We start from the raw sequence: 22101 nt of genomic DNA on the forward strand, positions 1-22101 counted from the left end.
CACACCTTTATTGAGGTATAATTCACACACAATAAATTGTATATGTTTAGAGTGTGCCATGTGATACATTTTGATATATGTATGTATAATATTTAACTGTTAATATATATGTATTATGTTTCTAATTATAATATATATTTATAATTATGTTTCTAATTGTGATATTATATTTATAATTATAAACTCATCACCACAGTCATGCTAATGAACATATCAGTTACTCTCAAAAGTTAGCTAGTTCCTTTTGTAATCCCTCTCTCTTGTCTTTCTCTCACCCATTCTTAGGCAACCCTGCTCTACTCTGTGTCATTATAGATTAATTTGCATTTCTAGAATTGTATATAAATGGAATCAAAAGCATGCATTTAACTTTTGGTATGACTTTTTTTGGTAAGTTTATTTATTTATTTTGAGAGAGAGAGAGAGAGAGAGAGAGAGTGTGTGCAGGAGGGGGAGAGAGAGAGAGGGAGAGAATACCAAGCACCCTCTTCACTGTCAGCATAGAGCCTGATCAATGGCTTGAACTCATGAAATGGGAGATCATGACGTGAGCCAAAATCAAGAGCCATACACGTAACTGACCGAGCCACCCAGGTGCCCTGGTCTGACTTTTTTTACTCAGAATAATTATTTTGGGATTCATTCATGTTGCATATCTCAATAGTTTTTTTCCTTTTTATAACTGAGTAGTACTGTTAAACATTAAATTACAGAGAGACACAAATATTTTCTAAGACCAAATAGACCCATAACTGGCTGCTTTTATCCCAGGAGAATGGTGGGAGGAGGTGAGAAACTGTCACATATAGGATAGAAGTCAACTGAACTTTCAGAGAACTTTTGAGGATTGATCAGAATCTTGAAGACCTCCAGTCACAGAGCAAGTTTGCACTCACCTGCTAGTCATTTTCCACTGTGTCTTCACTTAGTTTGGGGTGGGAGTGTGCCAGAGGCTGAGAAAAGGGCAGGGGGACTGTGAGGAAACCCCCAAGATTCATGGAGTCTTTACCAAGTGAATGGAAGTGATGTGCCAGTGGTTGGGAATAGGGCATGAAAGGTGAGAGAGATCTCCCTGAGATAAATGAGCACTTCATCGGGAGCATAGCATCAGCTGCTGAAAACTGGGAGAAGGCAGGTGGGCACAAAGTGATTTCCCAAGATATAAAAACCAAGGTGCCTAAGAGGCTGGTAGCTTGGCTGTAAATCAGAGAGAGAGAGGCTGAATGAGATCGAGATCTTCTGTGGCATATGAAGCAGAGACATTTCTTGTGGTTCAGCTGGGCTGGAAAGTCATAGACCTTAAAAATCTTGCTGGTGCTCAAATCTCTAATCTTGCTGAAGAAAAAGTTATGATTCTCTATCCAAACATTTGTGAAACAGTGGTGAGCTAAATTAAAATAGTTGAAATAAATCAAAGGTGAAATAAAGCCAGACCCAGCTTAAGTACCCAGATTGACTCAGTCTCCTAGCCTAGTGGCTCCTATTGTTGTCTGGCATACAATAAAAAATTGTGAGACATGCAATGAAAGAAGATAAAAATGACTCATAATCAAAAGACAAAATAGTCAATAGAAGCAGCCTCATAGATGACCTAGATGTTGGCATTAACAGAGAGGGACTTTAAAGTAACTGTGATAAGTATGCTTTTCATACGTGTATGAAGAGGTGAAGAATTTCAGCAGGGAAGTGGAAACTGTAAAAGAATGAGCCACATAGGAATTTTAGAACCAAAAAGTTCAGGATCAGAAATGAAGAATTCATTTGATGGGCTTAGCTGCAGGACAGGACATAGCAATAGAAAGAATAAGGCAACTGATGGTGCCTTAGAAGTTATCCATGCTAAACTAAAGAAAAAGATGGATGATAATAAAACTGAACAAGTTTTGAGATCTGTAGGATACAATCAAATTAACATATGGGTGCTTGGAATCCCAAAAGGAGACTAGACAGAAAATGGAATAAAAAATAATTGAGAAAATAATGGCTGAGAATTTTCTAGTATTAATGAAAGATACCAGTGCACAGATCCAAAAAGTTCACAGAAACCCAAATAAGATTACCTAGGTAAATTACATTCAAAGAAAATCTTAAGAGATAAAAGGCACCTTAGTGGAGAAACAACAGGAATAAGTAATAATGTCTCAGAGTTTATAGCATGTGTAGAGGCAAAATATGACAATAGGAACACAAATGATAGGAAAATAGAGATACTGAAATCAGTTTTTACATTGTTTCTGAGGTATTAAAATATTACTTAGGGAAAGACTATAGTAAATTAAGGATGCATATCATAGTCTCTAAAGTACCAAAAATACCAAATAGTGTACCTAAAACAGTAGAAGAAACAAGTGAAATTGTAAAATATGTTCAACTAACCAGAAACAAGGGACATGAAGTCACCAGTAATAACAGAGTAGGGAGGTTTAAAGATTCACCCGTCTACTGAAGCAACAATTAAGCTGGTAAAAACTGTTATTATGAACTTTTTTTGAGCTCTGGAATCTAACAAAAACTATAAAACCAGGTGAATGCTTAATGAAGAAAGAGGCTTATAATTTTTGGTAAAAGGGTATTGTGGTCCTTTTACTTACCCACCTGCTATCCCCTACATTGCCCAGCTGGTAACAGCTGTGGGAGCAACAGCCCATGTACCTGGTATGGGTTTCTAGTGCCAGAGTGGGGCAATATGGATTTTATTCTGAAAGAACTGGGGTTGTGTACTTTGACCTGTCTAGTAGTGCCATGAGTGATTAGCTCAAGGTCTTACATTTGTTTTGACCCCTTCAGAACTCTCTCAGGCTGGAGTAGCCTTCTTGGACATTGTTCATTTAAATCACTTAAAGGCATATGCTACCTGCAGCCACCTGGGGCAAAGGACAACAGATGGGACAAGCAGCAGAGACACTGAAAAGCCTAGGAAGGGATAGGGGGTGAAGGAGATAACATGGGGAACTATTAGGCTTTACACAGTGTTTGCCAGGGAATCAAAAGTCTATGTGTATGCCAAGGGCTAGCCACATGCTCAAAAAGACCTGAACTTGCACTTCTGGCTTATTTTTAGGCTCTATGTATGCAGAAATGAAGGTTAGGGCAGAATTGTAAATGGCCTGGCTAAGCATTGAAGGAGTGCCCTAATTCAGGCCAGTCTGCATAGACCAGGAGAGTACTTTTCCTCACCTCCTCATTTTGGCTCCAGGTCTTTAAGAAAATCTCTGTCAGATCTCAGGCTGAGCGCTAAGCCAGTGAACAGAGACTTCAGTGGTCACATACCACAAAAAATACACTTTTACAAAGCTAGTTTAGGAAAGTCACTAAACAAACAATTATAACCCACAACAAGCAGAAACAACAAACTCTGGGGAGTGAGAAGAATCAAAATTGTCAGTTAGTCTAGTTTCCAAGAAAAAAAGATTATGAGACATGCAAAGAAACAAAATCTGTAGCCCATTTATAGAAAAAAAGAAATGAACAGAAACTGTGCCTGAGGATGCCTGGACACTGAACTTACTACACACGACTTTTTATCAGCTGCCTTAAATATACTCACAGAGCTAAAGGAAATCATGGGCATAGAACTAAGAAGTCCAGGAGAATGATTACCCACAAAAAACGAAGAACAGAGGAACAAAGAACAAATGGGACCAAAAAAGCCAAGATTATAGACTTAAACCATATAAATAATTATGTTAATTTTTAAATAGACTAAATTATCCATTTAAAAGACCAACATTATCAGACTGGATAAAAAAAGCAGTACATAACAATACACTGTTAACAGGAAATATACTTTAAAGATGAAGATATAGATAATAACTAAAATAGGTTAGAAAAAGATGCTGTACAAACATGCATAAGAAAGCTGGTTTTGCTGTATTACTATGAGACAGAGTAGACTTCAGGGAATACTACCAGAGACAAAGAACAGTTAATAATGATAAAAGTTTCAATTTACTGAAGATTTAAAAATCTTAAATGTGTATATACCAATTAATAGAGGTTTAGCACACGTGAAACAACAGTTGACAGAACTAAAGGGAGAAATAGATGTATCTATAATAATTGGAGATTTATCTTTTAGTAAATGATAGATGAAGCAGACAAAATGTCAGTTAGATTTTGGAAGAGTTAAACTACACTACCAACCAAAACTTGACACAATTGAAATTTTAGATGACTGTACCCAACAGAGGACACAATTTTTTTTTAAATGAAGGTATGTGTGTATGTATGTATGTATGTATGTATGTATTTATTTTTAAAGTAAATAAACAGGACACAATTTTTTTAAATGAAGGTATTTATTTTGTTTTGAAGTTTATTTATTTACTTCATTTTATTTTTTAAATATAATTTATTGTCAAGTTAGCTAACATACAGTGTATCTACAGTGTGCTCTTGGCTTTGGGAGTAGATTCCCATGATTCGTTACTTACATACAGCACCCAGTGCTCATCCCAACAAGTGCCCTCTTTAAATTGCATATGTTATCACCAAGATAGACCATATGCTAACCCAAAAAACGTATCTTAAAAAAATTTCTTTTTTATTTTAGAAAGTGAGTGTGAACAGGGGATAGGGGGAGAGTGAATCTTAAGCAGGCTGCACGCTGAGTGTGGATCCCAGTGTGAGGCTTGAACCCATGACCCTGGGACCATGATCTAAGCTGAAATCAAGATCAGTTGCTCAACTGACTGAGCCACCCAGGTGCCACCAAAAAACATATCTTAATAAATTTTCGAGGATTGAAATAATAGAGTGTGTTCTCCCAACTAGAATAAAATTAACTTAGAGATCAATGATAAGATAATCAGGAAACCCTCACATATTTGGAAATATTTCTAAATAACTCATCAGTCAATTATAAAAAAAAACCACAAAGGAAATTAGAAAATGTTTTGAATTGAATAATGAAAACATACTATCAAAATTTGTGGATGCAATAAATATTGCAATGCTAGAGGAAATTTTATAGTTTAATTTTTTTATTTACTGAAAAAAATTTTTAATGAGCTTGTTACTTTGGAGTGATTTTGGGTTTACAGAGAAGTTGCAGAGGTGGTGCAGAGGGATCCTGTACCCCTCATGCAGTTTCTCCTGATGCCAGCCTCTAAGGTTTCCATGTTGCTTTTGTCCAAACCATGGAAACAGTATTGGTCCATTGATGGAAGGCTCTTTCCCCTGGGCATTACTCTCAGGCCTATTCTACCCAGGCCGTACCTCACACATAGCAATTCTGAGCCTGCTCTAGGCTGTGAGAGTGTCTCTGTGAGACTCATTCAGGGTCTATCTGACATAAGGTGAGGTTCTGGACTTTCAGGGGGAATTGCGCAGGGGTGACTGCTCTTCTTGTCACATCATGGGAAGTTTTATTTTTTTTATTTTTTATTTTTTTTAATATGAGATTTATTGTCAAATTGGTTTCCATACAACACCCAGTGCTCATCCCAACAGGTGCCCTCTTCAGTGTCCATCATCCACTTTCATAGTGGGGAAGTTTTAAATGCTTATATTGGAAAGAAAGAAAGATTTTTTTCTTTACAAGTTTTTATTTAAATTCTAATTAGGTAAAATACAGTGTAGTATTAGTTTTAGGTGTCGAATTCAGTGATTCATCACTTACATACAGCACCCAGTGCTCATCACAACAAGTGCCCTCCTTAATAGCCATCACCTATTTAACACATTCCCACTCACCTCCCCTCTAGCAAGTATCAGTTCTCTATAGTTAAAAGTCTGTGGGTGCCTGGGTGTCTCAGTTGGTTAAGTGTCTGACTCTTGATTTTGGCTCAGGGAATGATCTCATGATTCATGGGATTGAGCCCCATGTTGGGCTCTACACTGACAGGGAGGAGCCTGCTTGGGATTCTCTCTCTCTCTCCTCCTCTCTCTGCCCCTCCCCTGCTCATGTTCACTTTCTCTCTGTCTCTCTCTCTCTCTCTCTCTCTCTCAAAATAAATAAACTTAAAATAGTCTGTTTCTTGATTTGCCTCTTCTCCCCCCCATGTTCATTTGTTTTGTTTCTTAAATTCCACATGAGTAAAATCATATGGTAATTGTCTTTCTGTGACTTATTTCACTTAGCATAATACTCTCTAGCTCCATCCACATTGTTGAAAATGGCAATATTTAATTTTTTTTAAGTTTATTTATTTGTTTTGAGAGAGAGAGAGAGAGAGAGAGGGTGTGTGAATTTTGCAAGTGGGGAGTGGCAGAAGGTGAGGGAGAGAGAGAATCCCAAGCAGGCTCTGCACTGTCAGCATGGAACCTGATGGGCTCAAATCCATGAACTGCAAGCTCATGACCTGAGCTGAAATCAAGAGTTGGATGCTTAACTGACTGAGCCACCCAAGCACTCCAAGATTTAATTCTTTTTTATGGCTGAGTAATATTCCATTGTATAGATATACCACATTTTCTTTATTCATTTATCAGTCGATGGAGATTTAGGCACTTTCCATAATTTGGATGTTGCTGCTGTAAACATTGGAGTGCACATATCCCTTTGAATGAGTATTTTTGTATCCTTTGGGTAAATAGTAGTGTAATTGCTGGATCGTAGGATAGTTCTATTTTTAACTTTTTGAGGACCCTCCATACTGTTTTCCAGAGTGGTTGGAAGGCAAGAAAGATTTAAAGTGAATAATCCAAGGTACCTACTGGAGAAAATAGAAAAACAATAGCAAATTAAAATAGAATGAAATAAAAAAATCAGAGCAGAAATCAATTAAGTAGAAAATGGATGGAGACTAGAGAAAACTAGTAAAACTAAAAGTGATTTTTTAAAAGGATTAATAAAAATGATAAGTTCTTAGTAAGACTAAATTAAATAAAACATTCATAATGAGAGAACATTAGAGAATATTATGAATCATTTTACTTAAATTCTTGAGAGGCACATTTGAACAAAATTGACACAGGAAGAAATAGAGTGATACTAAATTAAATAAATTCAGTTTCTAATAAAATAATTTTCTCACAAAGAAGACTCAAGTCCCAAATGGTTTCATGTGTGAATTCTGTGAAACATGCTTTTCAAAAGCAAAAGAGGGTGAAACATTTCCTAACTCATTATGAAGCCAGTGTAACTTTTATCTAAAACCCTAATAAGATTAAAAGAAAATTATAGACCAATATCCTTTATGATTATAGATGTAAAAACTCTTGATATAAGCAAATAATTTATATAGATTTATACAATGTATATATTTTATATAATGCTGGATTTACCAATCTAATAAAAGGCACATATGAAGAACCCACATCTGACATTATGCTTAATAATGAAACATAGAATGTTTCCCTTCAAACTTCAGGAACAAAATAAGAACATCTGCCTTTATAAGTTTTTTTTTATTTTTTAATGTTTATTTATTTTTGAGAGAGAGAGAGAGAGAGCGTGAGTAGGGGAGGAGCAGAGCAAGAGGGAGACACAGAATCCAACAGGCTCTGAGCTGTCAGCACAGAGCCCAATGTGGGGCGCGAACCCACGAACTGTGAGATCATGACCTGAGCCAAGTTGGATGCTCAACCAACTGAGCCACCCAGGCGCCCCTGTAAGTTTTATTTGACATTGCTTTGGGAGCTTTGTTCCATAAATCAAGAAAAGAAGTACAAGCATACCTTGGAGATACTGCCGGTTTGGTTTCCAGACCACTGCAATAAACTGAATATCACAATAAAGTGAGTCAAATGAATTGTTTGGTTTCCTAGTGCATATAGAAGTTATGTTTGCACTATAGTGTATTAAGTGTGTAGTAAAATTATGTGTATTAAACAGTGGACATCCCTTAAGTCAGAGAAAGACAAATACTGTATGATTTTACTTGTATGTGGAATTTAAGAAACAAACGAGCAAAGGAAAAAAAGAGAGAGGCAAAGCAAGTAACAGATTCTTAACTAGAGAGGACAAACTACCAGAGGGGAGGTAGTTGGGGGGATGGGTTAAATAGGTGATGGGGATTATGGAGTGCACTTGTTGTGATGACCACTGGGTGTCATATGGAGGTATTGAACCACTATATTGTACACCTGAAACTACTATTACACTATATGTTAACTGGAATTGTAATAAAAACTTAAAAAAATAAAAAGCATTTAGAGTCTCCCTCCAAAAATTAAAAGATACTGTATTGCTAAAAAAATGCTAACTATCATCTGAGCTTTCAGCAAATTATAATATTTTTGCTGGTGGAGGGTCTTGATGTTGACAGCTGCTGACTGATTAGAGTGGTGGCTGCTGAAGGTTGGGTGTCTGTGGCAATTTCTTTAAATAAGATAACAGTGAAGTTTGCTGCATTGACTCTTCTTTTTACAAATGATTTTTCTCTGTAGTATGGGATGCTGTTTGATAGCATTTTACCCACAGTAGAACTTCTTCCAGAATTGTAGTCAGTGTCTTAAATCCTGCTGCTTCTTTATCAATGAAGTTGATGTAATATTCTAAATCCTTTGTTGTCATTTCACCAGTCTTCACAGCATTGTCACTAGGAGAGGATTCCATCTCAAGAAACCAGTTTGTTTATCCATAAGAAGCAATTCCAGTGTTAAAGTTTTATCATGAGGGGTGCCTAGGTGGCTCAGTCGGTTGAGTATCAGACTTTGGCTCAGGTCATGATTTCATGGTTCGTGGGTTCGAGCCCTGCGTTGGGCTCTGTGCTGACAGCTCGGAGCCTAAAACCTGCTTTGGATTTTGTGTCTCCCTCTCTCTCTCTACCCCTCCCCCACTCATGCTCTCTCTCTCAAAAATAAACATTAAAAAAAAAGTTTTATCATGAAATTGCAGCAATTTGATCACAGGTTCAGACTCTACTACTAATTTTGGCTCTCTTGCTATTTCCATCACATCTGTGGTTACTTTGTCCACAGAAGTCTTGAATCCTTCGAGGTCATCAATGATGGTTAGAATCAGCTGCTTTCAAACTCCTGTTCATATGGATATTTTGACCTCTTCCTGTGAATCACGAAAGTTCTTAATGACATCTAGAATTATGAATTCTTTCCAGAACTTTTTCAATTTACTTTGTCCAGATAAAGGAACCACTATCTATGGAAGCTGTAACCTTACAAAATTCTTTTTTTTTTTTTTTGCCTCAAAAAGTGACGCTTATTCAAAGAAAAAAAGAAAAAAATGGCAAGATGTCCATCCCTTGGTTCCCTTCCCTCCCCTCTCCTGCTCCTCTTAAGCCCCCCATGGACTGAACCCTCAGTAGGGCTAGGTAGCAGGACAGTTCCTTAGATGAGTTCAGGAACATTGAGGGGCATCTCCTCAATGGAGGTGTTGTGGAGGGTTTCCCTATATTGAAGAATCCTCTTGTCTTTTTCTGTCACTATGTCAGTAGCCACACCATTATGGCCAAATTGTCCACCAGGACTGATTCTGTCGATATAATTTTCCCTGTTGGTGGGAAGGTCATACTTGATGACTAAAGAAACCTGTGGCACATCAATGCCTCTGGCCAGCAAATCAGTAGTAATCAATACTCTGCTAAGAGCCAGAGTGAACTCCTTCATGATAACATCTCATTTAACATCGCATTCCATATCTCTGTGCATAGCAGACATGGTGGGGTCTTTGGTGTACATCTTTTCAATGAGTCAATAAACCTTTCTTAGGGTGTTGATGAGTATGACTGCCTGCATGATGGTCAGGGTTTCATACAAGTTACACAATGTGTCCAGCTTCCACTCCTCTCCTTCCACATTGAAGTAGAACCAGTGGATACCCTTCAGGGTCAACTCCTCCTTTTTGAACAGAATCTGATTGGGGTCCCTCATGAACTTCTTGGTCACCTCAAGCATGTTGGAAGGCATTGTAGCTGACAGCAAAACCACCAGGGTGTTGCTGTTGAGCTTTTGGAATATGTCATAGATCTGGTCCTTGAATCCGCGGCTTAACATTTCATCAGCTGGATGGAACTAGAGGGTATTATACTAAGGAAATTAGTCAAAGACAAATACCACACGACTTCACTCATATGAGGACTTAGACACAGAACAGATGAACATAAGGGAAGAGAAACAAAAATAATATAAAAACAGGGAGGGGGACAAGACATAAGAGACTCTTCAATATGGAGAACAAACAGAGGGTTACTAGAGGAGTTGTGGGAGGGGGGATGGGCTAAATGGGTAAGGGGTATTAAGGAATCTACTCCTGAAATCATTGTTGCACTATATGCTAACTAACTTGGATGTAAATTAAAAAAATAAAAAAAACATTTCATCAACTTGTCCAGTACAAACTACTTGATGTATTTGGGAGACAGGTGTTTCTGGTTAAGCATATCAAACACATGACCTGGGGTACCCATGATGTTATGGGGATCTTCCATCTGCAGCTTCTGCACTTCAGAATGTACATTGGTCCCCCCCAATGCAGGCATGGCAGGGGGCACCCATGTAATTAATATCCTAATACCATGACTACCTTCTGTATCTGCTGAGCTAACTCTCTAGTCGGTGCCAGGACCGAAGCCTGTGTAGTCTTTAGATTCAATTCCATCTTGTTGCAGAATCAATGTGGCAAAAGTGGCTGTTTTCCTAGTCCCAGATTGGGCTTGAGCAATCATATCATAACCCTGATACAAGGAAGAATGCCTTGTTGCTGGATGAAAGAAGGCTTCTCAAAAACATAGGCATAGATGCCACAGAGAAGGGACTCACAGAGGTTCATGTCATTACAGCTGTCAACTTATTTCAGTTACTCTTGATGATACCTTCAGGTGCTACCCATCAGGCCATTGTCTCTGGATCAGGAATCCTGACCTCAGAGACATGATCCTTAGAAACTAGACAAAATATATTTCTTAAATAAAAATACTGACAGTTGAAATTATTCCATGAACCATGGGATAAAATGGATGGTTAGCAGGCATGAAAGCAATATTAATCTTGCAGGATATCTCCATCAGAGGTTTTGGGTGATCAGCTGCATTGTCAATGAGAATAATATTTTGAAAGGAGACTCTTTTTCCTGAGTGGTAGGTATTAACAGTGGCCCTCAAATATTAGTAAACCATGTTGTAAACAGATGTGCTGTCTTTTAGGCTTTACAATTCCACTTATAGAGCACAGGAAGAGTAGATTTAGCATAATTCTTAAGGGCCCTAGAATTTTCAGAATGGTAGGTGAGCATTGGCTTTCACCTTAAAGTCATCAGCTGCATTAGCCCCTAACAGGAGAGTAGCCTATCCTTTGAAACTTTTAAGCCAGGCATTGACTTCTCTCTAGCTTTCTAATGAAAGTCCTAGATAGCATCTTCTTCCAATATAAGGCTGTTTTGTCTACATAGAAAATCTGTTGTTTAGTGTAGCCACCTTCATTAATTATCTTAGCTAGATCTTCTGGATAACTTCCTGCAGCTTCTATGTCAGTACTTGCTGCTTCATCTTGTACTTATTAGGGAGATGGATGTCTTCTTTCCTTAAACCTCATAAACCAATGTCTGCTAGCTTCAAACTTTTCTTCTGCAGTGCCCTCATCCCTCCCAGTCCTTTGTAGAATTGGATTAATTTGGGGGCTTAAAGGAATGTTGTGGCTGGTTTGATCTTTTATCCAGCATATGTCATCCATATCAGCAATAAGACTGTTTTGCTTTCTTATAATTTGTGGGTTCACTGAAGTAGCACTTTCAATTTCCTTCCAAAACATTTCCTTTGCATTCACAACTTGGCTAAGTGTTTGGTGCCAGAGGCCTAGCTTTTGGCCTATTGGCTTTCGACATGCCTTCTTCACTAAGCTTAATTATTTCTAGCTTTTGATTTAAAGTGAGAGACTTGACTTTTCCTTTCAGTTGAATACTTAGGGGCCATTGGAGGGCTATTAATTGGCCTAATTTCAATATTTTTGTGTTTTGGAATAGGGAGGTCTGAGGAGAGGGAGAGAGACAGGGGAATGGCTGGTTGGTAGAGCAGTCAGAACACACACAATATTTACTGGAGGAGTTAAGATGGCAGAGGATAGGGAGACCCTGAGCTTGCCTTGTCCCTTGAACACAACTAGATAAATGTCAAATTACTTTTTTAAATGTTTATTTATTTTTGAGAGAGAGAGAGAGAGAGAGAGAGGGAGTGTGAGTGGGAGAGGGGCAGAGAGAGAGAGGGAGACACAGAATCTGAAGCAGGCTCCAGGCTCTGAGCTGTCAGCACAGAGCCTGACACGGGACTTGAACCCATGAACTGTGAGATCATGACCTGAGCTGAAGTCAGATGCTTAACTGACAGAGCCACCCAGGTGCCCCAATATCAAATTATTCTGAGCACCCAAGAAATCGATCTGAGGACTGAGAGAACAAAACTGCACATCTGCAAGTAGGAAAACAACCCCCTTGTGGAGGTAGGAGCTTTGGAGAGTTGATTTGGTGGGCACTGTGGAGGCGAGGGAGCCCTGATCACGGGAAGAGGAGTGAGTGAGTGAGTGAGAGACGAAGAATGAAAACAGAGTGACATCATGTGCAGGGGATTTCACAAGAAAACTCTTCCCCCAAACCATTGACTGGGAAAAGAAGAGGAGCTAAGCACTGTAAGCTTTTATAAGTGGCAGAGCACAAAGTGTGAAGTTGGAGGTCTGTGCCATTGCCAGGGTCTCTCCTGGCAGACTTGGTGGTGCTCCAGTGGAGAAGGAGGGCAGAAACCAAGGAGTAGGTAGCATGGTCTGAGGATCCCCTGGGTTGCATGGGGAGAAACAATTCCCCTTCTTGGTGTAGATTTGGGAGAGGTGGCATGACTTCTCTGCGTACAAAAGACCCTGCAGATGCCATTGAGCTGCCCCATTCACCAGCAGAGAAACAGGGCCTCCAGCTGAGGGCAGCAAGCCTTGGTGCTGGCTTTCTGTTGCACTTTACCATAAACTCTAAGCTGCTATGCACTTGTGTGATCATTTTCTGGGACAAACCAGCAATTGGCTACAATGCAATAAGACTCTCCCTTAGAAGATCAGCGCAGGTCTGTGTCATAGGGTCTCTGAAATTTGGAGTTTTGAAACCCAGCTAAACCTGAGCTAAAACATGGGATGCTGTGCCACCTGGCAGACAGACAACTTGGACACACACCAGGTGAAGGCAGGGATCTGACAGAAGCTGGGGACACAGGAGGGTTGATTGTTTTGCTCTTCTGTGAGGGCTTCCTGCGTAGTGGCAGGCAGGAGCTCCTGTCTTAAGATGAGAGAGCGGGGAAACTCCCATTTTCTCTCCCATTCATGAGCCCTGACCCATGTCAATGAGTAAAACAGTGCCAGCAAGTAGAGGCTGGAGCCACTTACATCAAGTCCCGCCCCCCCCTGCATCCTGCAGGTGCATCTCCACTAGGACAAGACCTCCTGAGAATCAGTGCAGCAGGCCCCATTCCCAGAAGACCAGCACAAACCCCTGGCTTGTACCAAGTCTACTGATCATTGAGTGCTGCAAAGGTTTGGCTGTAGGGGAAACAGGATCTAGTGTCCCTTGGGTTTTTTTTTAATGTTTATTCTTAAGAGAGACAGAGCATGAGTGGGGGAGGGTCAGAGAGAGAGACACACACACACACAGAATCTGAAGCAGGATCTAGGCTCCAAGTTGTCAGCACAGAGCCCCACGGGGGCTTGAACTCACGGACTGCAAGATCATGACCTGAGCTGAAGTCAGATGCTCAACCAGCTGAGCTGCCCAGGCGCTCCTGGGTTTTTTTCTTTTTAATGGGTTACAGGAAAAGCATTTTTTATTTTTAATGTATTTATTATTATTTTATTTATTTGATCTAGCTTCTTTTCATAAGCAGACCCAAATACACCTACGATCTAATTTTGCTTTTAACAAGCAGACCAAAACACACAAAAGAACTAGCTTCCCTTTTAATTTCATTTGTTTGGTAGTTTTTGGTTCTCTTCTTAATATAGCTATTACTCTCAGGAGCAGGAATAAAACAGGCTTTACTAACAAAAAAGCAGTGACCTTGATAATTTGACAAGATGGAAGAATTCACCTCAAAAGAAGGAATGGGAAGAAGTAACGGCTAGGGATTTAGTCAATGCAGAGGTAAGTAAGATGCTTGAACTAGAATTTAAAACAGTTAAAAGGATACTAAGTGGACTTGAGGAAAGCATAGAAGACACTAGAGAATCCCTTACTGCAGAGATAAAAGAAATAAAAACTGGTCAGGCTGAAATTAAAAATGCTATAACCAAAATGCAAACTAGAATGGATGCCATGACAATGAGGATGAATGAAGCAGAGAATGAGTCAGTGATATAGAAGATAGAATTATAGAAAATAATGAAGCTGAAAAGAAGAGGGAAGCAAAGGTATTGGGTCATGAATGTAGACTTAGGGAACTCAGCGACTCCTTAAAGTGTAGTAACATTCATATCATAGGAGTCCCAGAAGATGAAGAGACAGAAAAAGGGACAGAAGGTTTATATGAGCAAATTATAGCTGAAAACTTCCCCAGTCTGGAAAGGACACAGACATCAAATTCCAAGAAGCACAGAGAGCTCCCATTAAATATAATAAAAGCCAGCCATTACCAAGACATATCATAGTCAAATACACAAAATACATAGACAAGGAAGGAATTCTGAAAGTAGCAAGGGAAAGGAAAGCCCTTCACCTGTAAGGGAAAACAGATAAGGTTCTCAGTATATCTGTTCCAGAAATTTGGCAGGCCAGAAGGGAGTGGCAGGATATATTCAACATGCTGAATGGGAAACATATGTATCCAAGACTACTTTATCTAGCAAGACTGTCATTCAGAATAGAAGGAGAGATAAAGAGTTTACCAGACAAACAAAAACTAAAAGAGTTCATCATGACCACTAAACCAGCATTGTAAGAAATATATATATATTAAAAATTTTTTTTAATGTTTATTTTTGACAGAGAGGCAGAGCATGAGTGGGGGAGGGGCAGAGAGAGAGTGAGACACAGAATCCAAAGCAGGCTCCAGGCTCTGAGCTGTCAGCACAGAGCCTGATGCAGGGCTTGAACTCACAGACTGCAAGATCATGACCTGAGCCGAAGTCGGATACTCAACTGACTGAGCCACCGAGGCGCCCCAGAAATATATATATATTTTAAATGTTTATTTATTTCCTTTGAGAGAGGGGCAGGGCAGAGAGAGAGGGGGTGACAGAGAATCCCAAGCAGCCTCTGTGCTGCCAGAACAGAGCCTGATGGGCCCAAACCCCCCAAACTGTGAGATCATGACCTGAGCTGAAACCAAAAGTCGGACACTTAACTGACTGAGCCACCCAGATACCCCTATTAAAGGGACTCTTTGGGGGGGAAAAAGACCAAAAACAACAAAGACTAAAAAGGAACAGAACATCACCAGAAATACCAACTTTACAGGTAATACAATGGCACTAAATTCATATCTGTGAATAATTACTCGGAATGTATATGGACTAAATGGCTCCAATCAAAAGACGTAAGATCTCAGAGTGGATGGAAGAGAAAAGCCACAAGATACATGTATATGCTGCCTACAAGAGACTAATTTTGGATCTAAGTCACCTGCAGATTGAAAGTGAGAGGGTGGATGGGGCGCCTGCTCAGTCGGTTGAGTGTCCGATTTTGGCTCAGGTCATGATCTCACAGTTTGTGGGTTCAAGCCCCATGACGGGCTCTGTGCTGATAGCTCAGAGCCTGGAGCCTGCTTCGGATTCTGTGTCTCCTTCTCTGTCTGCCCCTCCCCCACTTGTGCTTTATATCACTCTCAAAAAAACTGTAATAATAAAAAAAATTAAAAAAATTAAAAAAGTAAGGTTATGGAGAACCATCTATCATGCTAATGGACATCAGAAGAAAGTCGGAGTAGCCATACTTACACAAACTAGATTTTAAACCTAAGGTTGTAACAAGAGATTAAGAGGGCATTGTATCATAATTAAGGAGTTTCTCTATCAAGAAGATCTAACAGTTGTAAATATATGCCCCCCAACTTGAAGATATATAAATCAGTTAATCACAAATGTAAAGAAACTTATTGATGATAATACCATAATAGTAGGGGACTTTAACACCCCACTTAGAGCAATGGACAGATCATCTAAGCAGAAAATCAACAAGAAAACAATGGCTTTGAATGACACACTGGACTGAATGGACTTAACAGATATATTCAGAACATTTCATCCTAAAGCAGCCAAATACACATTCTTTTCGAGTGTACACAGAACATTCTCTAGAATATATCATATACTGGGTCACAGATCAGCCCTCAACAGGAACAAAAAGATGGAGATTATACCATGTATATTTTCAGACCATGACGGTATGAAACTTGAAGTCAACCACAAGAAAAAATTTGGAAAGACCACAAATAACATGGAGGTTAAAGAACATCCTACTAAAGAATGAATGAGTTAACAAGGAAATTAAAGAAAATATAAAAAGTACATGGAAGCAAATGAAAATGAAAACATGGCAGTCCGAAACCTTTGGGATGCAGCAAAGGCAGTCCTAAGAGGGAAGTATATTGCAATACAGGCCTACCTCAAGAAGCAATAAAAGTCTCAAATACATAAAATAACCTTATACCTAAAGGAGCTAGAAAAGGAATGGTGGCGAATAAGGCCTTAAGCCAGCAGAGGAAGGGAAATAATAAAGATTAGAGCAGAAATAATGTAGAAACAAAAAAAATCAGTAGAACAGATAAATGAAACTAAGAGCTGGTTCTTCAAAAGAATTAATACAATTGATAAACCCCTAGCTGGACTTATCAAAAAGAGAAAGGACCCAAATAAGTAAAATTATGAATGAAAGAGGAGAGATCACAACCAGCACCACAGAAATACAAACAATTATAAGAGAATATTATGAAAGATTATATGTGAACAAACTGGCTGATCTGGAAGAAGTGGACAAATTCCTAGAAATCTACAAACTAACAAAACTGAAACAGGAAGAAATAGAATATTTGAGCAGACCCATAATTAGCAAAGAAATTGAATCAGTAATCAAAAATCTCTTGACAGGGGCACCTGGGTGTCTGATTCAGCTAAGTATCTGCTTCTTGACTTCAGCTCTGGTCAATATCTTAGGGTTCATAAGATCAAGCCCTGCATTGAGTTCCATGTTGACAGCACAGAGCCTGCTTCAGATTCCCTCTCTCCCTCTCTGTCTCTGACCCTTCCCCTGCTCGCTCTCTCCATCTCTCTCTTAAATAAATAAACATTAAAAAAAAATCTAAGAAACAAATGTCAAGGGCCAGATCGCTTCCCAGGGGAATTCTACCCGACATTTAAATAAGAGGGGCGCCTGGGTGGCTCAGTTGGTTAAGCGTCCGACTTCGGCTCAGGTCATGATCTTGTGGTCCGTGAGTTGGAGCCCCGCGTCGGGCTCTGGGCTGATGGCTCAGAGCCTGGAGCCTGCTTCCGATTCTGTGTCTCCCTCTCTCTCTGCCCCTCCCCCGTTCATGCTCTGTCTCTCTCTGTCCCAAAAATAAATAAACGTTAAATAAGAGTTAAATACCTATTCTTCTCAAGTTGTCCTAAAAAATAGAAATGGAAGGAAAACTTCCAAACTCATTCTACAAGGTCATCATTACCTTGGTTCCAAAACCAGACATACCTCACTAAAAAGGAGAATTACAGGCCAGTATGCCTGATGAACATGGATGTAAAAATTCTCAACAAGATACCAGCAAATTGAATCCAACAGTACATTGGAAGAGTTACTCACCACGATTAAGTAGGATTTATTCCTAGGCTGCAGGGGTGGTTCATTATCTGCGTATCCATCAATGTGATATACACATTAATAAAAGAAAGGATAACCATATGATTTTGTCATTAGATGCAGAAAAGACATTTGACAAAACACATCATCTATTCTTGCTAAAAACCTCACATACCTCAACATCATGAAGGCCATATATGAAAAACCCACAGCTAATACCATCCTCAGTGGGGAAAATCTGAGAGCTTTTCCTCTGCAGTTAGGAACAAGACAGGGATGTCCATTTTTACCATTACTATTTAACATAGTACTAGAAGTCTTAGCCTCAGCAATCAGACAACAAAAAGAAATAAAATGCATCCAAATAAGCAAAGACAAACTTTCACTATTTGCAGATGACATGTATGTAGAAAACCTGAAAGACTCTACCAAAAAATTGCTAGAATAGATGAATTCAGCAAAGTCACAGAATATAAAGTCAATGTACAGAAATCGATTGCATTCCTATACACCAATAATGAAGCCACAGAAAAAGGAATCAAGGAATTGGTCCCATTGCAATTGTACCAAAAACAATTAGATACCTAGGAATAAACCTAACGAAAGAGGTAAAAGGTCTGTATTCTGAAAACTATAGAACGCTTATGAAAGAAATTGAAGAGGGCACAAAGAAATGCATTCCATGCTTATAGATTGGAAGAACAAACATTGTTAAAATGTCTTTCTACCCAAAACAGTCTACACATTTAATGCAACCCCCATCAACATACCAACAGCATATTTCACAGCGCAAGAACAAACAATCTAAAATGTGTATTAAACCGCAAAAGACCCTGAATAGCCAAAGCAATCCTGAAAAAGAAAAACAAAACTGGAGGCATCATGATTCCAGATTTCAAGCTATACTTTATAGCTGTAATCATCAAGACAGTATGGTACTGGCACCAAAACAGACACATAGGATTAATGGAACAGAATAGAATACCCAGAAATGGACCCACAACCATATGGTCAACTAATCTTTGACAAAGCAGGAAAGAATATCCAATGGAAAAAAGACAGACTTTTCAACAAATGGTGCTGGGAACATTGGACAGCCACATGGCAGAAGAATGAAACTGGACCACTTTCTTACAGCATACACAAAAATAAATTCAAAATGGATGAAAGACTTAAATGTGATACAGGAAGCCATCAAAATCCTAGAGAACAGAGTCAGCAACCTCTTTGACCTGGCTGGAGCAACTTCTTACTAGACACATTGCCAGAGGCAAGGGAAACAAAAGCAAACGTGAACTGTTGGGACTTAATCAGGAAAAAATTTTGGGGTGCCTGGGTGGCTCAGTTAGTTGAGCCTCTGACTTCAGTTCAGGTCATGATATCACAGTTTGTGAGTTCAAGCCCTTCATCAGGCTCACTGCTGTCAGCACAGAGCCAATTCAGATCCTCTGCCCCGCCCCATTCCTCCTCCACTTGTGCTCTCTTTCTCAAAAATAGGGGCGCCTGGGTGGCGCAGTCGGTTAAGCGTCCGACTTCAGCCAGGTCACGATCTCGCGGTCCGTGAGTTCGAGCCCCGCGTCAGGCTCTGGGCTGATGGCTCGGAGCCTGGAGCCTGTTTCCAATTCTGTGTCTCCCTCTCTCTCTGCCCCTCCCCCGTTCATGCTCTGTCTCTCTCTGTCCCAAAAATAAATAAAAAACGTTGAAAAAAAAAATTAAAAAAAAAATAAATAAAAAAAGATAAAAAGCTTCTGCCCAGTGAAAGAAACAATCAGCAAAACTAAAGGGCAGCCTAGAGAATGGGAGAAGATATTTGCAAATGATATATCTGATAAAGGATTAGTATCCAAAATTTATAAAGAACTTATTAAACTCAACACCTAAAAAACAAATAGTTCTGTTAAGAAATGGGCAGGAGGCATGAACAGACACTTTTCCAAAGAAGACATCCAAATGGCTAACAGACACATGAAAAGATGGTCAACATCACTCATCATTAGGGAAATACAAATGCAAACCATGATGAGATACCACCTCACACCTGTCAAAATGGCTAAAATGACCAACACAAGAAACAACAGGTGTTGGTGAGGATGTGTAGAAAGAGGAACACTCTTGCATTGTTGGTGGGAATGTAACCTGGTACAGCCACTCTGGAGAACAGTATGGAGCTTCCTCAGAAAGTTAAAAATAGGACTGTCCTATGCCCTAGTAATTGCATTACTAGGTATTTACCCAAAGGGTTAAAAAATACAGATTCATAGGGGTACATGGACCGTAATGTTTATAGGAGCATTATCAACAAAAGCCAAACTGTGGAAAGAGCCCAAGTGTCTATTGACTGATGAATGGATGAAGATGTGGTGTATCAATACAATGGAATATTACTCAGCCATCAGAAAGAATGAAATCTTTTCCATGTCACCACTTGTGACAACATGGATGCAGCTGGAGTGTATTATGCTAATCAAAATAAGTCAGACAAATACCGTATGATTTCAGTCATATGTGGAATTTAAGAAACAAAACAAATGAACACATGGGAGGGGGCAAAAAGAGGGAGCAAACTATAAGAGACTCTTAACAATAGAGAGCAAACTAAGGGTTGATGTGGGAGATGGGTGTGAGGTAGGCTAGATGGGTGATGGGTATTAAGGAGCACTTGTTATGATACTCACTGGGTGTTGTATGTAAGTAATGAATCTCTGAATTCTCCTCCTGAAACTCATATTTCACTGTATGTTAACTAAGTAGAACTTAAATAAAAATTAAAGAAAAAGAATACGTACATTTATTGATGAAGTTTACCTGTCTTATAGGTCACGGTTCATTGCACCCAATATAGTTACAATAGTAATATTAAAGATCACTGGCCACAGATCAACATAACAAATAAAATAATGATGAAAAAGTTTAAAATATTGCAAGAATTACCAAGATGTGACAAAGAGACATGAACTGAGCTAATACTGTTGGCAAAATGACAGTAATAGACTTTGCTCAAGGCAGGGTTGTAACAGACTTTCAGTTTGTAAAAAATGCAAAATCTGTGACGCACAATAAAGCAAAAGTGCAATAAAATGAGGTATGCCTGTAGCAAACTTGAATATTGGAATTAAAGAAAGAAAACCCTTAAACTTGTAGCTGACCATGATTATGTACACTGTAAAGAATCTAAAAAGAAATTACTGGAATTAATTATGTAGTTGGCAAGGTCTCAGAACAAAGCCAATGTATGTAAAATCAGTTGCTTATTTTTGTTTTTCTAATGAGCAATTTGTGCAATGAAAGAACATGCTTTACAATAACATCAGAAACATTGAATACCTAGGGATAAATACAACGAAATTTGTAGGATATGTAGGAGCTCTAATTTGAAAATAACAAAACATTGTTGAGAAATTAAAGATGTAGATAAGTTGAGAGATAACATGTTCATTGGTTGGAGGACTTATTATTATTATCCCAGTCAATATCCTACCAGACTTTATTCTGCAGAATTTGAGAAGCTAAAATTTATATAGCCACAACAGTTTTTAAAAAGAGTAGTGTTGGAGAGTGTATGCAGTCTGATTTCCATACTACTTTTGAAGGTACAGTGAGCAAGGTAGTATGGTTATTGGTGCAAAGATAGACATTTAGATTAGTGGAACAGAACAGAGTCCATAAATACATAACTGACTATGTACATATTGATTTATTTATGTGTTACATGGACTCATGGATGTGGGGATTTTTGACAAAGATACTATGTAATTGAGTGAATAATGAATGAACAATCTTTTAATCAAATGGTGCTAGAAGACCTTGATACTCATACGGAAAAATGAATCTTTTTTTTTTTTTTTTTTTTTTTTTGAGAAAAGCCAAAGCTATTTATTGTGAGCTTGCTATAGTAAGGGAGACAGCCACCGTCCCTTGTGTTTTGGTGGGGACTCAAAGGCAGGCAGAGGAGTGGGAAAGCTTTATAAAATGCACAAAGTGGGGGCTTCAGGAGTGCTTGATTGGAAGTTGTCGGCATGGGGAAGCTGTAGATGGTCTAACTAGAAACAGGACATCCTAGGTGATTGGTCAGGGTGCATATGTGGCTTTCTCTGGTTGGTCCTACGTTGGAAGCAGGGACAAAAATTAGGGAAGCTGTCAGTTATTAATCAAGTCCTGGCCATTTTAGGCTGATTGTTACAGTAGTTATTGTTTAGCTTCCTGCAGTGTCACTGGAGATTGCCATCTTGTTCCCCTTAAGTCTGATTTATAGCAGGCTGGCTTCCTGGGTTGTTTATTGTAGATAAGAGGTTGGTTTCCTGGACAGGTTGCTGCAGGTTGCAGGTCAAAGTTTTATTTTCATACAATGGTCTGGCCATTGACCATTTGTATATTCAGTCTGTCATATCCCATTCCATAATCTGGGCGACTCCATCAGTTAAGCATCTGACTCCTGATATCAGCTCAGGTCT

The 22101-nt window shown here is 39.0% G+C and overlaps 1 protein-coding gene and 1 pseudogene across 1 annotated transcript in view; one reads left to right on the plus strand and one right to left on the minus strand.

Moving 5' to 3' along the window:
• DOCK3 (dedicator of cytokinesis 3) overlaps positions 1 to 22101 on the plus strand; it is a 595846-nt gene that overhangs the window by 36334 nt on the left and 537411 nt on the right. The gene's annotated exons all lie outside the window — the stretch shown is intronic.
• On the minus strand, positions 9232 to 11387 carry LOC122213609 (annotated as a pseudogene).

This window comes from Panthera leo, chromosome A2, assembly GCF_018350215.1.
Source record: "Panthera leo isolate Ple1 chromosome A2, P.leo_Ple1_pat1.1, whole genome shotgun sequence".
NCBI classification, from domain to species: domain Eukaryota; kingdom Metazoa; phylum Chordata; class Mammalia; order Carnivora; family Felidae; genus Panthera; species Panthera leo.